General features: G+C 45.9%; 1 protein-coding gene and 32 non-coding genes across 33 annotated transcripts in view; 32 read left to right on the forward strand and 1 right to left on the reverse strand.

Annotated features, from left to right (window-relative positions):
* sema3h (sema domain, immunoglobulin domain (Ig), short basic domain, secreted, (semaphorin) 3H) overlaps positions 1 to 12,600 on the reverse strand; it is a 180,098-nt gene that overhangs the window by 126,704 nt on the left and 40,794 nt on the right. The gene's annotated exons all lie outside the window — the stretch shown is intronic.
* trnar-ccu (transfer RNA arginine (anticodon CCU)) lies at positions 397 to 469 on the forward strand. The gene has a single exon. It is a non-coding gene; the product is annotated as a tRNA-Arg (tRNA).
* Positions 623 to 694, forward strand: trnad-guc (transfer RNA aspartic acid (anticodon GUC)). The gene has a single exon. It is a non-coding gene; the product is annotated as a tRNA-Asp (tRNA).
* trnad-guc (transfer RNA aspartic acid (anticodon GUC)) lies at positions 996 to 1,067 on the forward strand. The gene has a single exon. It is a non-coding gene; the product is annotated as a tRNA-Asp (tRNA).
* trnav-cac (transfer RNA valine (anticodon CAC)) lies at positions 1,143 to 1,215 on the forward strand. The gene has a single exon. It is a non-coding gene; the product is annotated as a tRNA-Val (tRNA).
* On the forward strand, positions 1,580 to 1,652 carry trnav-aac (transfer RNA valine (anticodon AAC)). The gene has a single exon. It is a non-coding gene; the product is annotated as a tRNA-Val (tRNA).
* Positions 2,366 to 2,438, forward strand: trnar-ccu (transfer RNA arginine (anticodon CCU)). Its single transcript has one exon. It is a non-coding gene; the product is annotated as a tRNA-Arg (tRNA).
* On the forward strand, positions 2,592 to 2,663 carry trnad-guc (transfer RNA aspartic acid (anticodon GUC)). Its single transcript has one exon. It is a non-coding gene; the product is annotated as a tRNA-Asp (tRNA).
* trnad-guc (transfer RNA aspartic acid (anticodon GUC)) lies at positions 2,965 to 3,036 on the forward strand. The gene has a single exon. It is a non-coding gene; the product is annotated as a tRNA-Asp (tRNA).
* trnav-cac (transfer RNA valine (anticodon CAC)) lies at positions 3,112 to 3,184 on the forward strand. Its single transcript has one exon. It is a non-coding gene; the product is annotated as a tRNA-Val (tRNA).
* trnar-ccu (transfer RNA arginine (anticodon CCU)) lies at positions 3,898 to 3,970 on the forward strand. Its single transcript has one exon. It is a non-coding gene; the product is annotated as a tRNA-Arg (tRNA).
* Positions 4,124 to 4,195, forward strand: trnad-guc (transfer RNA aspartic acid (anticodon GUC)). The gene has a single exon. It is a non-coding gene; the product is annotated as a tRNA-Asp (tRNA).
* Positions 4,497 to 4,568, forward strand: trnad-guc (transfer RNA aspartic acid (anticodon GUC)). Its single transcript has one exon. It is a non-coding gene; the product is annotated as a tRNA-Asp (tRNA).
* On the forward strand, positions 4,870 to 4,941 carry trnad-guc (transfer RNA aspartic acid (anticodon GUC)). The gene has a single exon. It is a non-coding gene; the product is annotated as a tRNA-Asp (tRNA).
* On the forward strand, positions 5,017 to 5,089 carry trnav-cac (transfer RNA valine (anticodon CAC)). Its single transcript has one exon. It is a non-coding gene; the product is annotated as a tRNA-Val (tRNA).
* On the forward strand, positions 5,454 to 5,526 carry trnav-aac (transfer RNA valine (anticodon AAC)). The gene has a single exon. It is a non-coding gene; the product is annotated as a tRNA-Val (tRNA).
* trnar-ccu (transfer RNA arginine (anticodon CCU)) lies at positions 6,240 to 6,312 on the forward strand. The gene has a single exon. It is a non-coding gene; the product is annotated as a tRNA-Arg (tRNA).
* Positions 6,466 to 6,537, forward strand: trnad-guc (transfer RNA aspartic acid (anticodon GUC)). The gene has a single exon. It is a non-coding gene; the product is annotated as a tRNA-Asp (tRNA).
* trnad-guc (transfer RNA aspartic acid (anticodon GUC)) lies at positions 6,839 to 6,910 on the forward strand. Its single transcript has one exon. It is a non-coding gene; the product is annotated as a tRNA-Asp (tRNA).
* On the forward strand, positions 6,986 to 7,058 carry trnav-cac (transfer RNA valine (anticodon CAC)). The gene has a single exon. It is a non-coding gene; the product is annotated as a tRNA-Val (tRNA).
* Positions 7,423 to 7,495, forward strand: trnav-aac (transfer RNA valine (anticodon AAC)). The gene has a single exon. It is a non-coding gene; the product is annotated as a tRNA-Val (tRNA).
* trnar-ccu (transfer RNA arginine (anticodon CCU)) lies at positions 8,209 to 8,281 on the forward strand. Its single transcript has one exon. It is a non-coding gene; the product is annotated as a tRNA-Arg (tRNA).
* trnad-guc (transfer RNA aspartic acid (anticodon GUC)) lies at positions 8,435 to 8,506 on the forward strand. The gene has a single exon. It is a non-coding gene; the product is annotated as a tRNA-Asp (tRNA).
* On the forward strand, positions 8,808 to 8,879 carry trnad-guc (transfer RNA aspartic acid (anticodon GUC)). The gene has a single exon. It is a non-coding gene; the product is annotated as a tRNA-Asp (tRNA).
* On the forward strand, positions 8,955 to 9,027 carry trnav-cac (transfer RNA valine (anticodon CAC)). Its single transcript has one exon. It is a non-coding gene; the product is annotated as a tRNA-Val (tRNA).
* On the forward strand, positions 9,392 to 9,464 carry trnav-aac (transfer RNA valine (anticodon AAC)). The gene has a single exon. It is a non-coding gene; the product is annotated as a tRNA-Val (tRNA).
* On the forward strand, positions 10,178 to 10,250 carry trnar-ccu (transfer RNA arginine (anticodon CCU)). The gene has a single exon. It is a non-coding gene; the product is annotated as a tRNA-Arg (tRNA).
* Positions 10,404 to 10,475, forward strand: trnad-guc (transfer RNA aspartic acid (anticodon GUC)). The gene has a single exon. It is a non-coding gene; the product is annotated as a tRNA-Asp (tRNA).
* trnad-guc (transfer RNA aspartic acid (anticodon GUC)) lies at positions 10,777 to 10,848 on the forward strand. Its single transcript has one exon. It is a non-coding gene; the product is annotated as a tRNA-Asp (tRNA).
* On the forward strand, positions 11,150 to 11,221 carry trnad-guc (transfer RNA aspartic acid (anticodon GUC)). Its single transcript has one exon. It is a non-coding gene; the product is annotated as a tRNA-Asp (tRNA).
* Positions 11,297 to 11,369, forward strand: trnav-cac (transfer RNA valine (anticodon CAC)). Its single transcript has one exon. It is a non-coding gene; the product is annotated as a tRNA-Val (tRNA).
* trnav-aac (transfer RNA valine (anticodon AAC)) lies at positions 11,734 to 11,806 on the forward strand. Its single transcript has one exon. It is a non-coding gene; the product is annotated as a tRNA-Val (tRNA).
* trnar-ccu (transfer RNA arginine (anticodon CCU)) lies at positions 12,520 to 12,592 on the forward strand. The gene has a single exon. It is a non-coding gene; the product is annotated as a tRNA-Arg (tRNA).

Raw genomic sequence — 12,600 nt, forward strand, 5'->3', positions numbered from 1 at the left:
TGTGGGTCAGCCACCTACACTTCAGTCCTAAATCTTTTCCCAGACAAGTCAATTCCCAACCACACCCCAAGTCCTGTGACTCTAATGATTCACACAGTATCAAGTTGGGTCTATGACTAGTAGGTAACCATAGCGTTCACACCTCAACTCGGGAGACCCCAATGACCCAAGAGCTGTTCGAGGTGTTAATGACCTATCTGTTTAACCCAACGACTGTCAACACAAAGACCTTAAGAGGTTAAATACCTGAAAGCTTCCAGTTAGAGGTGAACAAGCCTTTTGGATGAGAGGCAAAATGTCTACAAAAAACACAAGCAAACCAAGTTGCCTATGCACATATCACTCTATAGCGCCATGTTTTCAAGAGAAATTAGGTGGAAAAACGCATCCAATCGGGCCCCAGTGGCCTAATGGATAAGGCACTGGCCTCCTAAGCCAGGGATTGTGGGTTCAAGTCCCATCTGGGGTGATTAAGAGCAGAGTGGCGCAGCGGAAGCGTGCTGGGCCCATAACCCAGAGGTCGATAGATCGAAACTATCCTCTGCTAACAATAATTTTGCCAGGAAGTGATTGAGGCAGTTTTATTATTGGGTGGGCGTGGTCACATGGCACCTCTCACCTCTCCTCGTTAGTATAGTGGACAGTATCTCCGCCTGTCACGCGGAAGACCGGGGTTCGATTCCCCGACGGGGAGTATAAGTCTTTAATCAATATTAACTAAAGTAACACCCAATGACCCATGAGCTGGTGGAGTTTTCAACGACCTATCTGTTTAACCCAACGACTGTCAATACAAAGACCTAAAGAGGTTAAATACCTGAAAGCTTCAGCCTGTATGGGTTCAAGTCCCATACAGGGTGATTAACAGCAGCGGATGCGTGCTGGGCCCATAACCAAGAGATTGATAATTTCCTCTGCTAACAATTATTTTGCCAGGATGTGATTGAGGCAGTTTTATTATTGGGTGGGCGTGGTCACATGGCACCTCTCACCTCTCCTCGTTAGTATAGTGGACAGTATCTCCGCCTGTCACGCGGAAGACCGGGGTTCGATTCCCCGACGGGGAGTATAAGTCTTTAACCTATTTAATCAATATTTACTAATGTAACACCATCCGATCACGACCTGCTGCTGTCGACTCAGTTTCCGTAGTGTAGTGGTTATCACGTTTGCCTCACACGCGAAAGGTCCCCGGTTCGAAACCGGGCGGAAACACTTATTCTTTGTTTTCACTTGCTTGACAAGTGCCGTCAACGTTAGCTCGTCACTATAGCTGCTAGCTTGCAACATATGTCATCCGTTAACAGGCACAAAAAAAAGCTTGTCGTAGTTACAGTGGTTGAACGAGCCTGTATCAGTACATTTATAAAACATGATATAGCTGCTATCACATGTAGCTTATTCATATTATCTTATGATCAAGGCCACTATGAGCTTGAATTAGTGCAGTTCGCCCTCATGATGACCAGCCAACAGCGGGTAGCATGTAGCATGTAGACTAGATCAAAAGCTGGAGCTAACCAAGTATTGTTCAGCTTAGATCAGCCGCTCCGCTGTCTGTCTTCCAAAGTCACAATCAGTTTCCGTAGTGTAGTGGTTATCACGTTCGCCTAACACGCGAAAGGTCCCCGGTTCGAGACCGGGCGGAAACAGAGGTTTTTCTCCTGGAGCTCACCAGAGGGTTCAAGACCCATCTGGGGTGATTAACAGCAGATTGGGGCAGCGGAACAAGCTGGGCCCATAACCCAGTGGTCGATAGATCGAAACTATCCTCTGCTAGCAATGTTTTACCAGGATGTGATTGTCAGTAAATATTTCACAAAGAGAGACTACAGCTGTTTAATACAGTACCTCCTTGACAGCGTAGATAGAGACTGTCCTGCTTGTGTTTCTTAAAGTTGTTCATTTCCAATCCAAAATGGTTCTTTTTTTTCTAACTGATTAAGGGAGATTTCTGTTATTTAACCTCTGTGGGTCAGCCACCTACACTTCAGTCCTAAATCTTTTCCCAGACAAGTCAATTCCCAACCACACCCCAAGTCCTGTGACTCTAATGATTCACACAGTATCAAGTTGGGTCTATGACTAGTAGGTAACCATAGCGTTCACACCTCAACTCGGGAGACCCCAATGACCCAAGAGCTGTTCGAGGTGTTAATGACCTATCTGTTTAACCCAACGACTGTCAACACAAAGACCTTAAGAGGTTAAATACCTGAAAGCTTCCAGTTAGAGGTGAACAAGCCTTTTGGATGAGAGGCAAAATGTCTACAAAAAACACAAGCAAACCAAGTTGCCTATGCACATATCACTCTATAGCGCCATGTTTTCAAGAGAAATTAGGTGGAAAAACGCATCCAATCGGGCCCCAGTGGCCTAATGGATAAGGCACTGGCCTCCTAAGCCAGGGAATGTGGGTTCAAGTCCCATCTGGGGTGATTAAGAGCAGAGTGGCGCAGCGGAAGCGTGCTGGGCCCATAACCCAGAGGTCGATAGATCGAAACTATCCTCTGCTAACAATAATTTTGCCAGGAAGTGATTGAGGCAGTTTTATGATTGGGTGGACGTGGTCACATGGCACCTCTCACCTCTCCTCGTTAGTATAGTGGACAGTATCTCCGCCTGTCACGCGGAAGACCGGGGTTCGATTCCCCGACGGGGAGTATAAGTCTTTAATCAATATTAACTAAAGTAACACCCAATGACCCATGAGCTGGTGGAGTTTTCAACGACCTATCTGTTTAACCCAACGACTGTCAATACAAAGACCTAAAGAGGTTAAATACCTGAAAGCTTCAGCCTGTATGGGTTCAAGTCCCATACAGGGTGATTAACAGCAGCGGATGCGTGCTGGGCCCATAACCAAGAGATTGATAATTTCCTCTGCTAACAATTATTTTGCCAGGATGTGATTGAGGCAGTTTTATTATTGGGTGGGCGTGGTCACATGGCACCTCTCACCTCTCCTCGTTAGTATAGTGGACAGTATCTCCGCCTGTCACGCGGAAGACCGGGGTTCGATTCCCCGACGGGGAGTATAAGTCTTTAACCTATTTAATCAATATTTACTAATGTAACACCATCCGATCACGACCTACTGCTGTCGACTCAGTTTCCGTAGTGTAGTGGTTATCACGTTCGCCTCACACGCGAAAGGTCCCCGGTTCGAGACCGGGCGGAAACAGAGGTTTTTCTCCTGGAGCTCACCAGAGGGTTCAAGACCCATCTGGGGTGATTAACAGCAGATTGGGGCAGCGGAACAAACTGGGCCCATAACCCAGTGGTCGATAGATCGAAACTATCCTCTGCTAGCAATGTTTTACCAGGATGTGATTGTCAGTAAATATTTCACAAAGAGAGACTACAGCTGTTTAATACAGTACCTCCTTGACAGCGTAGATAGAGACTGTCCTGCTTGTGTTTCTTAAAGTTGTTCATTTCCAATCCAAAATGGTTCTTTTTTTTCTAACTGATTAAGGGAGATTTCTGTTATTTAACCTCTGTGGGTCAGCCACCTACACTTCAGTCCTAAATCTTTTCCCAGACAAGTCAATTCCCAACCACACCCCAAGTCCTGTGACTCTAATGATTCACACAGTATCAAGTTGGGTCTATGACTAGTAGGTAACCATAGCGTTCACACCTCAACTCGGGAGACCCCAATGACCCAAGAGCTGTTCGAGGTGTTAATGACCTATCTGTTTAACCCAACGACTGTCAACACAAAGACCTTAAGAGGTTAAATACCTGAAAGCTTCCAGTTAGAGGTGAACAAGCCTTTTGGATGAGAGGCAAAATGTCTACAAAAAACACAAGCAAACCAAGTTGCCTATGCACATATCACTCTATAGCGCCATGTTTTCAAGAGAAATTAGGTGGAAAAACGCATCCAATCGGGCCCCAGTGGCCTAATGGATAAGGCACTGGCCTCCTAAGCCAGGGATTGTGGGTTCAAGTCCCATCTGGGGTGATTAAGAGCAGAGTGGCGCAGCGGAAGCGTGCTGGGCCCATAACCCAGAGGTCGATAGATCGAAACTATCCTCTGCTAACAATAATTTTGCCAGGAAGTGATTGAGGCAGTTTTATGATTGGGTGGACGTGGTCACATGGCACCTCTCACCTCTCCTCGTTAGTATAGTGGACAGTATCTCCGCCTGTCACGCGGAAGACCGGGGTTCGATTCCCCGACGGGGAGTATAAGTCTTTAATCAATATTAACTAAAGTAACACCCAATGACCCATGAGCTGGTGGAGTTTTCAACGACCTATCTGTTTAACCCAACGACTGTCAATACAAAGACCTAAAGAGGTTAAATACCTGAAAGCTTCAGCCTGTATGGGTTCAAGTCCCATACAGGGTGATTAACAGCAGCGGATGCGTGCTGGGCCCATAACCAAGAGATTGATAATTTCCTCTGCTAACAATTATTTTGCCAGGATGTGATTGAGGCAGTTTTATTATTGGGTGGGCGTGGTCACATGGCACCTCTCACCTCTCCTCGTTAGTATAGTGGACAGTATCTCCGCCTGTCACGCGGAAGACCGGGGTTCGATTCCCCGACGGGGAGTATAAGTCTTTAATCAATATTAACTAAAGTAACACCCAATGACCCATGAGCTGGTGGAGTTTTCAACGACCTATCTGTTTAACCCAACGACTGTCAATACAAAGACCTAAAGAGGTTAAATACCTGAAAGCTTCAGCCTGTATGGGTTCAAGTCCCATACAGGGTGATTAACAGCAGCGGATGCGTGCTGGGCCCATAACCAAGAGATTGATAATTTCCTCTGCTAACAATTATTTTGCCAGGATGTGATTGAGGCAGTTTTATTATTGGGTGGGCGTGGTCACATGGCACCTCTCACCTCTCCTCGTTAGTATAGTGGACAGTATCTCCGCCTGTCACGCGGAAGACCGGGGTTCGATTCCCCGACGGGGAGTATAAGTCTTTAACCTATTTAATCAATATTTACTAATGTAACACCATCCGATCACGACCTACTGCTGTCGACTCAGTTTCCGTAGTGTAGTGGTTATCACGTTCGCCTCACACGCGAAAGGTCCCCGGTTCGAAACCGGGCGGAAACACTTATTCTTTGTTTTCACTTGCTTGACAAGTGCCGTCAACGTTAGCTCGTCACTATAGCTGCTAGCTTGTAACATATGTCATCCGTTAACAGGCACAAAAAAAAGCTTGTCATAGTTATAGTGGTTGAACGAGCCTGTATCAGTACATTTATAAAACATGATATAGCTGCTATCACATGTAGCTTATTCATATTATCTTATGATCAAGGCCACTATGAGCTTGAATTAGTGCAGTTCGCCCTCATGATGACCAGCCAACAGCGGGTAGCATGTAGCATGTAGACTAGATCAAAAGCTGGAGCTAACCAAGTATTGTTCAGCTTAGACCAGCCGCTCCGCTGTCTGTCTTCCAAAGTCACAATCAGTTTCCGTAGTGTAGTGGTTATCACGTTCGCCTAACACGCGAAAGGTCCCCGGTTCGAGACCGGGCGGAAACAGAGGTTTTTCTCCTGGAGCTCACCAGAGGGTTCAAGACCCATCTGGGGTGATTAACAGCAGATTGGGGCAGCGGAACAAGCTGGGCCCATAACCCAGTGGTCGATAGATCGAAACTATCCTCTGCTAGCAATGTTTTACCAGGATGTGATTGTCAGTAAATATTTCACAAAGAGAGACTACAGCTGTTTAATACAGTACCTCCTTGACAGCGTAGATAGAGACTGTCCTGCTTGTGTTTCTTAAAGTTGTTCATTTCCAATCCAAAATGGTTCTTTTTTTTCTAACTGATTAAGGGAGATTTCTGTTATTTAACCTCTGTGGGTCAGCCACCTACACTTCAGTCCTAAATCTTTTCCCAGACAAGTCAATTCCCAACCACACCCCAAGTCCTGTGACTCTAATGATTCACACAGTATCAAGTTGGGTCTATGACTAGTAGGTAACCATAGCGTTCACACCTCAACTCGGGAGACCCCAATGACCCAAGAGCTGTTCGAGGTGTTAATGACCTATCTGTTTAACCCAACGACTGTCAACACAAAGACCTTAAGAGGTTAAATACCTGAAAGCTTCCAGTTAGAGGTGAACAAGCCTTTTGGATGAGAGGCAAAATGTCTACAAAAAACACAAGCAAACCAAGTTGCCTATGCACATATCACTCTATAGCGCCATGTTTTCAAGAGAAATTAGGTGGAAAAACGCATCCAATCGGGCCCCAGTGGCCTAATGGATAAGGCACTGGCCTCCTAAGCCAGGGATTGTGGGTTCAAGTCCCATTTGGGGTGATTAAGAGCAGAGTGGCGCAGCGGAAGCGTGCTGGGCCCATAACCCAGAGGTCGATAGATCGAAACTATCCTCTGCTAACAATAATTTTGCCAGGAAGTGATTGAGGCAGTTTTATTATTGGGTGGGCGTGGTCACATGGCACCTCTCACCTCTCCTCGTTAGTATAGTGGACAGTATCTTCGCCTGTCACGCGGAAGACCGGGGTTCGATTCCCCGACGGGGAGTATAAGTCTTTAATCAATATTAACTAAAGTAACACCCAATGACCCATGAGCTGGTGGAGTTTTCAACGACCTATCTGTTTAACCCAACGACTGTCAATACAAAGACCTAAAGAGGTTAAATACCTGAAAGCTTCAGCCTGTATGGGTTCAAGTCCCATACAGGGTGATTAACAGCAGCGGATGCGTGCTGGGCCCATAACCAAGAGATTGATAATTTCCTCTGCTAACAATTATTTTGCCAGGATGTGATTGAGGCAGTTTTATTATTGGGTGGGCGTGGTCACATGGCACCTCTCACCTCTCCTCGTTAGTATAGTGGACAGTATCTCCGCCTGTCACGCGGAAGACCGGGGTTCGATTCCCCGACGGGGAGTATAAGTCTTTAACCTATTTAATCAATATTTACTAATGTAACACCATCCGATCACGACCTGCTGCTGTCGACTCAGTTTCCGTAGTGTAGTGGTTATCACGTTTGCCTCACACGCGAAAGGTCCCCGGTTCGAAACCGGGCGGAAACACTTATTCTTTGTTTTCACTTGCTTGACAAGTGCCGTCAACGTTAGCTCGTCACTATAGCTGCTAGCTTGCAACATATGTCATCCGTTAACAGGCACAAAAAAAAGCTTGTCGTAGTTACAGTGGTTGAACGAGCCTGTATCAGTACATTTATAAAACATGATATAGCTGCTATCACATGTAGCTTATTCATATTATCTTATGATCAAGGCCACTATGAGCTTGAATTAGTGCAGTTCGCCCTCATGATGACCAGCCAACAGCGGGTAGCATGTAGCATGTAGACTAGATCAAAAGCTGGAGCTAACCAAGTATTGTTCAGCTTAGACCAGCCGCTCCGCTGTCTGTCTTCCAAAGTCACAATCAGTTTCCGTAGTGTAGTGGTTATCACGTTCGCCTAACACGCGAAAGGTCCCCGGTTCGAGACCGGGCGGAAACAGAGGTTTTTCTCCTGGAGCTCACCAGAGGGTTCAAGACCCATCTGGGGTGATTAACAGCAGATTGGGGCAGCGGAACAAGCTGGGCCCATAACCCAGTGGTCGATAGATCGAAACTATCCTCTGCTAGCAATGTTTTACCAGGATGTGATTGTCAGTAAATATTTCACAAAGAGAGACTACAGCTGTTTAATACAGTACCTCCTTGACAGCGTAGATAGAGACTGTCCTGCTTGTGTTTCTTAAAGTTGTTCATTTCCAATCCAAAATGGTTCTTTTTTTTCTAACTGATTAAGGGAGATTTCTGTTATTTAACCTCTGTGGGTCAGCCACCTACACTTCAGTCCTAAATCTTTTCCCAGACAAGTCAATTCCCAACCACACCCCAAGTCCTGTGACTCTAATGATTCACACAGTATCAAGTTGGGTCTATGACTAGTAGGTAACCATAGCGTTCACACCTCAACTCGGGAGACCCCAATGACCCAAGAGCTGTTCGAGGTGTTAATGACCTATCTGTTTAACCCAACGACTGTCAACACAAAGACCTTAAGAGGTTAAATACCTGAAAGCTTCCAGTTAGAGGTGAACAAGCCTTTTGGATGAGAGGCAAAATGTCTACAAAAAACACAAGCAAACCAAGTTGCCTATGCACATATCACTCTATAGCGCCATGTTTTCAAGAGAAATTAGGTGGAAAAACGCATCCAATCGGGCCCCAGTGGCCTAATGGATAAGGCACTGGCCTCCTAAGCCAGGGATTGTGGGTTCAAGTCCCATCTGGGGTGATTAAGAGCAGAGTGGCGCAGCGGAAGCGTGCTGGGCCCATAACCCAGAGGTCGATAGATCGAAACTATCCTCTGCTAACAATAATTTTGCCAGGAAGTGATTGAGGCAGTTTTATTATTGGGTGGGCGTGGTCACATGGCACCTCTCACCTCTCCTCGTTAGTATAGTGGACAGTATCTCCGCCTGTCACGCGGAAGACCGGGGTTCGATTCCCCGACGGGGAGTATAAGTCTTTAATCAATATTAACTAAAGTAACACCCAATGACCCATGAGCTGGTGGAGTTTTCAACGACCTATCTGTTTAACCCAACGACTGTCAATACAAAGACCTAAAGAGGTTAAATACCTGAAAGCTTCAGCCTGTATGGGTTCAAGTCCCATACAGGGTGATTAACAGCAGCGGATGCGTGCTGGGCCCATAACCAAGAGATTGATAATTTCCTCTGCTAACAATTATTTTGCCAGGATGTGATTGAGGCAGTTTTATTATTGGGTGGGCGTGGTCACATGGCACCTCTCACCTCTCCTCGTTAGTATAGTGGACAGTATCTCCGCCTGTCACGCGGAAGACCGGGGTTCGATTCCCCGACGGGGAGTATAAGTCTTTAACCTATTTAATCAATATTTACTAATGTAACACCATCCGATCACGACCTACTGCTGTCGACTCAGTTTCCGTAGTGTAGTGGTTATCACGTTCGCCTCACACGCGAAAGGTCCCCGGTTCGAAACCGGGCGGAAACACTTATTCTTTGTTTTCACTTGCTTGACAAGTGCCGTCAACGTTAGCTCGTCACTATAGCTGCTAGCTTGTAACATATGTCATCCGTTAACAGGCACAAAAAAAAGCTTGTCATAGTTATAGTGGTTGAACGAGCCTGTATCAGTACATTTATAAAACATGATATAGCTGCTATCACATGTAGCTTATTCATATTATCTTATGATCAAGGCCACTATGAGCTTGAATTAGTGCAGTTCGCCCTCATGATGACCAGCCAACAGCGGGTAGCATGTAGCATGTAGACTAGATCAAAAGCTGGAGCTAACCAAGTATTGTTCAGCTTAGACCAGCCGCTCCGCTGTCTGTCTTCCAAAGTCACAATCAGTTTCCGTAGTGTAGTGGTTATCACGTTCGCCTAACACGCGAAAGGTCCCCGGTTCGAGACCGGGCGGAAACAGAGGTTTTTCTCCTGGAGCTCACCAGAGGGTTCAAGACCCATCTGGGGTGATTAACAGCAGATTGGGGCAGCGGAACAAGCTGGGCCCATAACCCAGTGGTCGATAGATCGAAACTATCCTCTGCTAGCAATGTTTTACCAGGATGTGATTGTCAGTAAATATTTCACAAAGAGAGACTACAGCTGTTTAATACAGTACCTCCTTGACAGCGTAGATAGAGACTGTCCTGCTTGTGTTTCTTAAAGTTGTTCATTTCCAATCCAAAATGGTTCTTTTTTTTCTAACTGATTAAGGGAGATTTCTGTTATTTAACCTCTGTGGGTCAGCCACCTACACTTCAGTCCTAAATCTTTTCCCAGACAAGTCAATTCCCAACCACACCCCAAGTCCTGTGACTCTAATGATTCACACAGTATCAAGTTGGGTCTATGACTAGTAGGTAACCATAGCGTTCACACCTCAACTCGGGAGACCCCAATGACCCAAGAGCTGTTCGAGGTGTTAATGACCTATCTGTTTAACCCAACGACTGTCAACACAAAGACCTTAAGAGGTTAAATACCTGAAAGCTTCCAGTTAGAGGTGAACAAGCCTTTTGGATGAGAGGCAAAATGTCTACAAAAAACACAAGCAAACCAAGTTGCCTATGCACATATCACTCTATAGCGCCATGTTTTCAAGAGAAATTAGGTGGAAAAACGCATCCAATCGGGCCCCAGTGGCCTAATGGATAAGGCACTGGCCTCCTAAGCCAGGGATTGTGGGTTCAAGTCCCATCTGGGGTGATTAAGAGCAGAGTGGCGCAGCGGAAGCGTGCTGGGCCCATAACCCAGAGGTCGATAGATCGAAACTATCCTCTGCTAACAATAATTTTGCCAGGAAGTGATTGAGGCAGTTTTTTGATTGGGTGGACGTGGTCACATGGCACCTCTCACCTCTCCTCGTTAGTATAGTGGACAGTATCTCCGCCTGTCACGCGGAAGACCGGGGTTCGATTCCCCGACGGGGAGTATAAGTCTTTAATCAATATTAACTAAAGTAACACCCAATGACCCATGAGCTGGTGGAGTTTTCAACGACCTATCTGTTTAACCCAACGACTGTCAATACAAAGACCTAAAGAGGTTAAATACCTGAAAGCTTCAGCCTGTATGGGTTCAAGTCCCATACAGGGTGATTAACAGCAGCGGATGCGTGCTGGGCCCATAACCAAGAGATTGATAATTTCCTCTGCTAACAATTATTTTGCCAGGATGTGATTGAGGCAGTTTTATTATTGGGTGGGCGTGGTCACATGGCACCTCTCACCTCTCCTCGTTAGTATAGTGGACAGTATCTCCGCCTGTCACGCGGAAGACCGGGGTTCGATTCCCCGACGGGGAGTATAAGTCTTTAATCAATATTAACTAAAGTAACACCCAATGACCCATGAGCTGGTGGAGTTTTCAACGACCTATCTGTTTAACCCAACGACTGTCAATACAAAGACCTAAAGAGGTTAAATACCTGAAAGCTTCAGCCTGTATGGGTTCAAGTCCCATACAGGGTGATTAACAGCAGCGGATGCGTGCTGGGCCCATAACCAAGAGATTGATAATTTCCTCTGCTAACAATTATTTTGCCAGGATGTGATTGAGGCAGTTTTATTATTGGGTGGGCGTGGTCACATGGCACCTCTCACCTCTCCTCGTTAGTATAGTGGACAGTATCTCCGCCTGTCACGCGGAAGACCGGGGTTCGATTCCCCGACGGGGAGTATAAGTCTTTAACCTATTTAATCAATATTTACTAATGTAACACCATCCGATCACGACCTGCTGCTGTCGACTCAGTTTCCGTAGTGTAGTGGTTATCACGTTCGCCTCACACGCGAAAGGTCCCCGGTTCGAAACCGGGCGGAAACACTTATTCTTTGTTTTCACTTGCTTGACAAGTGCCGTCAACGTTAGCTCGTCACTATAGCTGCTAGCTTGCAACATATGTCATCCGTTAACAGGCACAAAAAAAAGCTTGTCGTAGTTACAGTGGTTGAACGAGCCTGTATCAGTACATTTATAAAACATGATATAGCTGCTATCACATGTAGCTTATTCATATTATCTTATGATCAAGGCCACTATGAGCTTGAATTAGTGCAGTTCGCCCTCATGATGACCAGCCAACAGCGGGTAGCATGTAGCATGTAGACTAGATCAAAAGCTGGAGCTAACCAAGTATTGTTCAGCTTAGATCAGCCGCTCCGCTGTCTGTCTTCCAAAGTCACAATCAGTTTCCGTAGTGTAGTGGTTATCACGTTCGCCTAACACGCGAAAGGTCCCCGGTTCGAGACCGGGCGGAAACAGAGGTTTTTCTCCTGGAGCTCACCAGAGGGTTCAAGACCCATCTGGGGTGATTAACAGCAGATTGGGGCAGCGGAACAAGCTGGGCCCATAACCCAGTGGTCGATAGATCGAAACTATCCTCTGCTAGCAATGTTTTACCAGGATGTGATTGTCAGTAAATATTTCACAAAGAGAGACTACAGCTGTTTAATACAGTACCTCCTTCACAGCGTAGATAGAGACTGTCCTGATTGTGTTTCTTAAAGTTGTTCATTTCCAATCCAAAATGGTTCTTTTTTTTCTAACTGATTAAGGGAGATTTCTGTTATTTAACCTCTGTGGGTCAGCCACCTACACTTCAGTCCTAAATCTTTTCCCAGACAAGTCAATTCCCAACCACACCCCAAGTCCTGTGACTCTAATGATTCACACAGTATCAAGTTGGGTCTATGACTAGTAGGTAACCATAGCGTTCACACCTAAACTCGGGAGACCCCAATGACCCAAGAGCTGTTCGAGGTGTTAATGACCTATCTGTTTAACCCAACGACTGTCAACACAAAGACCTTAAGAGGTTAAATACCTGAAAGCTTCCAGTTAGAGGTGAACAAGCCTTTTGGATGAGAGGCAAAATGTCTACAAAAAACACAAGCAAACCAAGTTGCCTATGCACATATCACTCTATAGCGCCATGTTTTCAAGAGAAATTAGGTGGAAAAACGCATCCAATCGGGCCCCAGTGGCCTAATGGATAAGGCACTGGCCTCCTAAGCCAGGGATTGTGGGTTCAAGTCCCATCTGGGGTGATTAAGAG

The sequence above is a fragment of the Pleuronectes platessa genome, chromosome 6 (assembly GCF_947347685.1).
Source record: "Pleuronectes platessa chromosome 6, fPlePla1.1, whole genome shotgun sequence".
Lineage (NCBI taxonomy): Eukaryota > Metazoa > Chordata > Actinopteri > Pleuronectiformes > Pleuronectidae > Pleuronectes > Pleuronectes platessa.